Source organism: Furipterus horrens, unplaced genomic scaffold, assembly GCF_987537825.1.
Source record: "Furipterus horrens unplaced genomic scaffold, mFurHor1.1.pri manual_scaffold_1, whole genome shotgun sequence".
In the NCBI taxonomy this organism is placed as follows: Eukaryota; Metazoa; Chordata; class Mammalia; order Chiroptera; family Furipteridae; genus Furipterus; species Furipterus horrens.
The window spans coordinates 59105529-59112183 of NW_028327171.1; the positions used below are offsets into that span (position 1 = coordinate 59105529).

General features: G+C 39.3%; 1 pseudogene; it reads left to right on the plus strand.

Moving 5' to 3' along the window:
* Positions 1–296: 296 nt before the first annotated feature.
* Positions 297–5261, plus strand: LOC150021175 (dolichyl-diphosphooligosaccharide--protein glycosyltransferase subunit 1-like; annotated as a pseudogene).
* The last annotated feature ends 1394 nt before the right edge of the window (positions 5262–6655 follow it).

Here is a 6655-nt window from a genome sequence, read left to right on the forward strand (position 1 = left end):
TTCTAGCTATACAGTTTCATTTTCTAACTTCGATGCATGTGTATGAACTTTGATGTCAGACTGACTTGCATTTGACTCTTGTGTTCGCCATTTGCAAGCTATGTTACCTTGATCTAGAGACTCTCTGAACTTTGACTTTCTTGTCTATAAAATAAGAACTACCTTTTAGTTAGTAAGATGTGTGCTCTTTGAATAAAATAATTTTGCATATGATGAGTATAAAGAATTCCTATTCTCTATTCTTCACATTTACCTGTCTCTTAAGGCAGGCCCTGCTGCTCAGCTGATTCTTGTTCATGGACATCCCTGCCACCTATCAGCTTCTATTCCTCCTGCTTGGTGCTTAGAACAGCACCTTCCACCCTCCAACAGCAGCTGGTCAATGAGGATGTGAAGCACACTGTGGACCTGAGCAGCCACCTGGCTAAACTGACGGCTTAGGTGGTCTTGGTGCATGCTGGTGCTGTCCCCTCATCCTGTGCTACCTCATTCCTCTGGCCTAGGAGCTAGAACTAGAAGTCGGCTGGCGCGTGTCAGCTTGCACGTAAAAAAAGAAGATGAGGAATATAATCTGGAAGTATGAGAAACCAAAACTAAAGGTAAAAGTGGGGCATTCTTCACCATCAAGCTCCCAGTTGCTCTTGATCCTGAGAGCAAGATTTCAGTCATTGTGGAAACAGTCTGTACCCATGTGTTTTAGCTGTATCCAACCCAAATTGCCCAATCAGAAGAACACCTTGTGGTGTTTGAGGCCAACCGTTATTATTTCCTCTATTTTTCTCTTTCCATTTTTTAAGATCAAATCACTATTTACCTTTATTTGCTTAACTTGTAAAAACACATTTACATTGTAATCCATGGAGATTTATTCAAAGCCAAATTTCATATTGTTAATTTGGCCAAATTAAAAACAATATGTTGGTATACTTTGGAGGTGTCTGAGTATTTCTTACCTGAATGGTAACTGAATATATATATATTTACTGTTGACACTGTTACAGATGTCTTCCATTTCCTTGCTTCCCTTGGCCTTCACCACCACATTATTGTCTGTGTCCATGAATTATGCTTATATATTCTTAGGCTAATCTCTTTACTTTCTTTTACCTAGTTCCCTCACCCCCTCCACCTGACAGCTGTCAGTCTGTTCCATACATCCTTGCCTCTGTTTCTGTTTTGATTATTGGTTAATTTTGTTCATTTGATTCTACATAAAAGTGAGATCATATAGTATTTGTCTTTCTTTGATAGGCTTATTTAGCTTAGCATAATAATCTCCAGGTCTATTCATGCAGTCACAAAGGGTAAGGGTTCCTCTTTATAGCCAAGAAGTATTTCATTGCTTAAATGTACCACAGCTTTTTTATCCACTCATCTACTGATGGGCACATGGGTTGTTTCCAGATCTTGGCTATTATAAACAGCACTGCTATGAACATAAAGGTGCATATATTCTTTCTGAATGGTGTTTTGGTATCCTTAGGGTATATCCCCAGAAGTGGAATTGCTGGGTAAAAGGCAGTTTCACTTTTTAATTGTTTGAGGAAGTTCCATACTGTTTTCCACAATGGTTGCAAAATTCTGCATTCCCACCAGAAGCACATGAGGGTTCCCTTTTCTTCACATCCTTGTCATCACTTGTTGTTTGTTGATTTATTGATGATAGCCATTCTGGCAGGTGTGAAGTTTTTAATTTGTATCTTTCTGATGATTATTGACGTTGAGTATTTTTTCATATGTCTATTGGCCATCTGTATGTCATCTTTGTAGAAGTGTCTATTCAGGTCCTTTGCTCATTGTTTTTGAAGTATATTTTATTGATTATGTTGTCACAGTTGTCCCCAATTTTTCCCCTTTGCTCCCCTCTGTCCAGCACCCCTCTTCCTTCCAGCAATCCCGCCCCCCTTAGTTCATGTCCATAGGTCATGCATATAAGTTCTTTGGCTTCACCCTTTCCTATATTATTCTTAACTGCCCCCTGTCTACTTTGTACCAAACAATTAAGCTTCTTAATCCCTGCACCATTTTCCCCTCTTCCCCCTCCCAGCTAATAATCCTTCAAATGATCCCCATACCTATGGTTCTGTTCCTATTCTGGTTTGCTTAGTTGGATTTTGTTTTTATTTTTTATATTCAGTTGTTGATAGTTGTGAGTTTGTTGTTATTTCAATGTTCATAATTTTGATCTTCTTTTTCTTAAGTAGGTCCCTTTGACATTTCATATAATAATGGCTTGGTGATGATGAACTCCTTTAGCTTTACCTTTTCTGGGAAGCACTTTATCTGCCCTGTCATTCTAAATGATAGCTTTGCTGGATAGAGTAATCTTGGTTGTAAGTCTTTGCTTTTCATCACCTTGTATACTTCTTGCCAGTCCCTTCTTGCCTACAAAGTTTCTTTTGAGAAATCAGCTGATAGTCTTATAGGCACCCCTTTGTAGGTAACTCTCTGCTTTTCTCTTGATGCTTTTAAGATTCTCTCTTTATCTAGAACCATTGGCATTTTAATGATGGTGTTTCTTAGTGTGGTCCTCTTTGGGTCTAGCTTGTTTGGAACTCTCTCTGCTTCCTGGACTTGTACGTCTATTTTCTTCACCAATTCAGGGAGTTTTTCTTCATTATTTTCTCACATAAGTGTTCAATTTTTTGTTCTTTCTCTTCTCCTTTTGGCAACCCTATGGTTTGGATGTTGGCATGTTTAAAGTTGTCCCAGAAGTTCCTAAACCTCTCCTCATTTTTTTTTTCAATTTTTGTTTCCTCATTCTGTACTGGTTGACTGTTTATTTCTTCCTTATATTCCAAATAATTGATTTGAACACCGGTTTCATTCCCTTCACCAATGGGTTTGTGTGGATTTATTTTCCTTCATTTCACATAGCATAGCCTTCACTTCTTCCCTTATGTGTTTGCCATACTTAAGTATATCTGTCAAGCCTGTGATCATCTTTATTACCAGTGTTTTGAACTCTGCATCTGTTAGGTTGGCTGTCTCCTAGTTGCTTAGTTCTCCTTCTGGAACATTGATTTATTCCCCCTTTTGGGCCATACTTCTCTGTCTCTTCATCTTGATAGGTTCCTGTGTTTGTTTTCCTATTTGTCTTAGGTAGAGCTGTCATTCCTGTTATGTTGTGAGGGGTGGAACCCTAGATATTCATCAGTACAGGGCGACCCTTTTCACCATGTTGTGGAACTGTATGTGGGGGAGGGGTCTGAGAGGGAACAATGCTGCTTGGTTAGCACTCGACACTTTTCCAGGCACTTCTCCCGCTTTGTATGGGACTGGTGCCTCTAGCTGTTGCCCTGGTTGTCGTTCCGAGAGTGGGTGGGCTGCAGATGTTCTAGGACTGTGGGGGCCCTTTAAACAAGTGGACTCTATTGAGAGACTGGCAGTTTCTTCTTCTGCCCCAACCCCCTCATTGGTTTGTATGGTCAAAAGCAATTTGGCTTAATTTTCCCCAGCACTGGGACCATATGCTGCGTGGTCTGGTCTGGTGCTGGAAGCACTCCCTAGGTGTCCCTCCCAACTTTTTAAAATGTGTGACTGCACTTTCTGCCAGCCTGCTGCTGCCCCTGCTGCTGCTGCTGCTGCTGCCCCCACACTGCATCCTCTTCCCCCCAGCTCCGCCTCTCCTGTCTGTCTGGATGAGTATTTCTTCTTTATATCTTTGTTTGTTGGATTTGTATGCATCTCAATTTTCTGGAACTTCTGATTGTCTCTAGTTTTGAGGTAGTTGTATTCCTTCTTAGTTGTGGAGGGAGACACAATGTGTCTGTCTAGGCCTCCATCTTGGCTGGAAATCCCCTTTGCTCATTTTTTAATTGGATTATTTGTCTTCCTGGTATTGAGCTGTATCAGTACTTTATGTATTTCTGAAATTAACCCATTATTAGATATATCATTGGCAAATATGTTCTTTCTTGCATTGGATAGAGGGCAGTCATTATTTCTAACCTCCCTAATCAACAAAGGTGCAATATATATGTGTGATACTTGTCTCCAGAAATGTGGAAAGCTACACCAAGTTGGAGAACCCCAGGTAGTCTGAAGATCTGCTGGTTTGTGGACCCTTCAGAGTGTCCTGCCTATAGTCAGGATACTGTTAAAAGTCCTTCCTTGTCTATCATCATCATGACCTGAGACATCTAGGTCTCTCATTGGAGAAATAATGCTGTAGAAGAAAATGTGGACTTATAGTACATAGGGACTGTGCTTCAGAGGCTTTTTTCACATTGTGATTACTAGAGACAGCCATATAGTGGGATATCTTCCATCTATTCTTTTAAGACCATCTTCCATGGATCCCATCCAGGATGTTTATTACCTTGAAGAGGATGAGATTGGCAGTATTTCCACCAGCAAACTTTTTATTTTGGATGGCTCCATAGAGATGAAAAATTGGTCTCCCTTCTCACTGTTTGGAGTGTGGGAGACACATTATGTTGTTGGCTATAACCTCCCAAGCTATGAGTTCCTCCTCTATATCTTGGGTGATAGGTATGCAGGGATGATGAGGTTTGTGGACTACATGTTTGATGCACAAGTGATAGATTCTTTGACTGTGAAGATTATCTTGCACAAAGAAGCCCAAAACATCCAAGTTGACAGTCCCTATCAAATCAACTGTGCCCCAGATGAGCTGCACTATACCTTCTAGGACACATTTGGCTGCCCTGAGATTGTTGCCTACAAGAAATATCTGGTAGATCAGCATGTTCAGAACATTGTGGTGCACTGCGCTTTCAACAACGTGTTGATGCTGCAGGAGCCCCTGCTAGTGGTGGCCTCCTTCTACATCTTGTTGTTATCATTATATCAGGCTGAACTTTTCCATCACAAAGGATATAGCAGTGGAAGCCAGGTTGAAAGTGGCCTGCAGCACAGAGCTGGTCTTGACCCTGGTCACTAAGTTCTTGTCTCAACTGTCACTTTGATGAGACTGTTAATAGGTACAAGCAGTCCCAGAATATGTCCATTTTCAAAAGCGTCAAGAGCCTGGAGATAGAACGCAAGGCCTTGATCAGTGAGATTACACTGCTTCCATCCTAGCTGAAGATAGAGGGATCCTCACTGTATGACAAAGTGAGTAAAATGCAGAAACTGTGTGCACAGGTCAAAGAGCTGGTACTGAAGTATATGGTGTAAGCTGAGTGCATGGTGACTGGCAAGCTCAGGAAAGACATGTACATCTAGAACAAGAAGCTTATCTTGGGAAAGTGACAGGAGTTGTCACCAAGATTGACCACATCCTGGATGCTCTTTAGCTTCTGCCAGTTGTCCCAGGGTGGACCCAGGGTGCTGCACTTACTGATGGGAGGTGTGTGTGTGTTTAGAGGAGTGAATATCCATCCAGACCAGTGAATGCTGGCATCTGTATTTTGCAAAAAGCTTTTAAGGAAAAGAATCTAGGCCTTGTCTCTGACAACACAAGAAGCTTATTTTTGCCTCTAAAGTGTTCCTTCAAAAAAGTACCCCCCCTAAAAAAACCCTTAAATGACATTAAAAATAAAATATTTTTGTGTTTTGAACAAATACATTTTCAAAATTTGATTTTTTTTTTTTTTGTTGTTGTTGTTCAGAATCCTAGGATATTCTTTCAAGCTTGCAGGATCCTTTTTTTTATGCCCTTCTAATTTCTGATGTTCTGGTATTTTACAAATCTGAGCATGTTTTTTAAAGCATGTGTGACCAAGAGAAAATAAAGCAGGGACTGTGAACAACAAAAAAAGAATCAAGTCTTCAAGAAGCAGGTTTTTACCAGGCATCTTTTTCCTCCAACAACCTCTTGATTCAATAACTTCTTTCAAGATATATTATTATTATTGTTTTTACCTGCCCATTTCCTCAAATACACTGTAAAGTTATCAAGGACAGGGTCTATGCTTTGCCTCTCTGTATTCCCAGATTCTAGTATAATTCTTTACATAGTAAAAATGCTCAAAATTTATTTGGATCAACAAATATTTATTATCTTTGGTTGTTTCAGGGAGTTATCACATGTCTATTAGAGTTTGCATCAGCTTGAATAGTAAAAGTAAACTAATAGTTGTCTGCAATAAATATTAAAAACCAAATATTTGTAAATATACTTAGCTCCTAAAATTTTTGAACTGTATAGCTCCTTTATACGTGTGCTGGAATATTTTCTTATGTACTTTATAAACTTTATATTATTCTCTAAACACAAGACCTACTGAATTTGATTTCTTAAATTCCTTATTTTTTCTTTTCCTCATGTCCTCCCCCTCTTCTTCTTTTCCTCCTCCTGTTCTTCCTTTCTTTTAATATTTTTGTTGAAAATTGTAACATACTTTCAGAAAAGTGTATTTAATTGTTACTTTTTAATGAATAATTATTAAGAAAACATAACTACAAACATGACTACAAACTACTTTCAGAAAAGTGTGTTTAATAGTTACATACGAATATTTTCTAAAAACCTATTATTTATTTTTTATTTTTCATTGTTTGTGCTATTACAGTTGTTCTCACCTTTTCTCCATTTCCCCACCTCCACTTGGCCCCACCCTGTCTTCTCCTTAAGTTGTTCCCCATATTGTTGTCCATGTCCATGGGTTGTGCATAAATGTTTTTTGTTTAATAACTTCAGCATCTTTCATCCTATCCTCTGCCTCCCCTTTGGCAGCTGTTTGTTCCA